Here is a 1,315-nt window from a genome sequence, read left to right on the forward strand (position 1 = left end):
TTCACAGTTTGATCCGGTTTTCAGTGAAGTCAGTAGGAAGACTTCAGAAATATGAAACAGGCCTTCAGGAGGCAATTAGGATGGCCTCAGTTTTGGGGACGAGGGAGGCTTTTGAAATGCTGAAATGAGCTTGGATATCTGTTCTCTAAGTGTCCTGATCCAAAAACGCATTAATTGATAGCAGTTTCTACAACTTTGTGGGAGGGTACTTGGGTTTGGGCTGGACCTCATCTTTGCTTTGAAACCCACTGAGCAGACAGTGCTGTTAACACGGTTAGCAGAGAGTGTCTTTCAAGCATTTTTTTTTTCCTCTTTCTCAGGTTGCTAAGAAAAGTACATAAAGCTCAAGTGAGAGGAACTGCTGCAAGTACCTGCTGGTTTCTGGGGTTTGGCAAGTTAAAGAGGGGACAGAGACTGGTCCTTTGGCCGCAGCTGCAGACACCATTAGGTCCGTAGGTGTGATTTCTGGACCTGGAAGTGCTCACACAAGGGCCAGATTTCACAGCATATTCCCCAGGCATCATGTCCTTAGGAGCCAGGCTGCTCCGTGCTCCTTTCTTTGGGCCACAAATACCACTTCAAAGGAAGATACGTACAAGTGGTCAGGATGGAAATGACCCCAGGAGACTGAATGCTGACTGAGATAGCATTAATTCCCAGGGGCATTTCTAGGTGGCCAAGTAAAATATATATGGAGCTACTGGAGGGAGCCCAGCGAAGGGCCACAGAGATGATAAAAGGGCTGGAGCATCTGATGTATGAGGAAAGGCTGAGAGAGCTGGGACTGTTCAGCCTGGAGAAGAGAAGGCTCAAGGGGATTATATCAATGTATATAAATACCTGGAGGGAAGGTGCAAGGGGGATGGAGCCAGGCTCTTTTCAGTGGTGCCCAGTGACAGGACCGGAGGCAGTGAGCACAAACTGAAACACAGGAGGTTCCCCCTGAACATCAGGAAACACTTTTTTACTGTGAGGGTGACCAAGCACTAGCACAGGTTGCCCAGGGAGGTTGTGGAGTCTCCATCCTTGGAGATATTCAAAACCCAGCTGGTCATGGTCCTGGGTAACCATCTCTAGGTGTCCCTGCTTGAGCAGGGGGGGTGGAACACATGATCTCCAGAGGTCACTTCCAGCCTCAACCGTTCTGTGGTTGTGTGTATGAATCTATGTGGAAATGAACAGCCTGAGGTTTTGCGACTTCTCTCTCCAGCCACTTCCCTGATGCTTCGAACGCATGCTGGCCCTCAGGCACCCCACCAGACAGGGACCCTGGCCGAGCTCTGCTGGGGCAGGCTGGTGCAGGTCACAGCCACAG

Source organism: Fulmarus glacialis, unplaced genomic scaffold (assembly GCF_000690835.1).
Source record: "Fulmarus glacialis isolate BGI_N327 unplaced genomic scaffold, ASM69083v1 scaffold40514, whole genome shotgun sequence".
Taxonomy (NCBI): Eukaryota; Metazoa; Chordata; class Aves; order Procellariiformes; family Procellariidae; genus Fulmarus; species Fulmarus glacialis.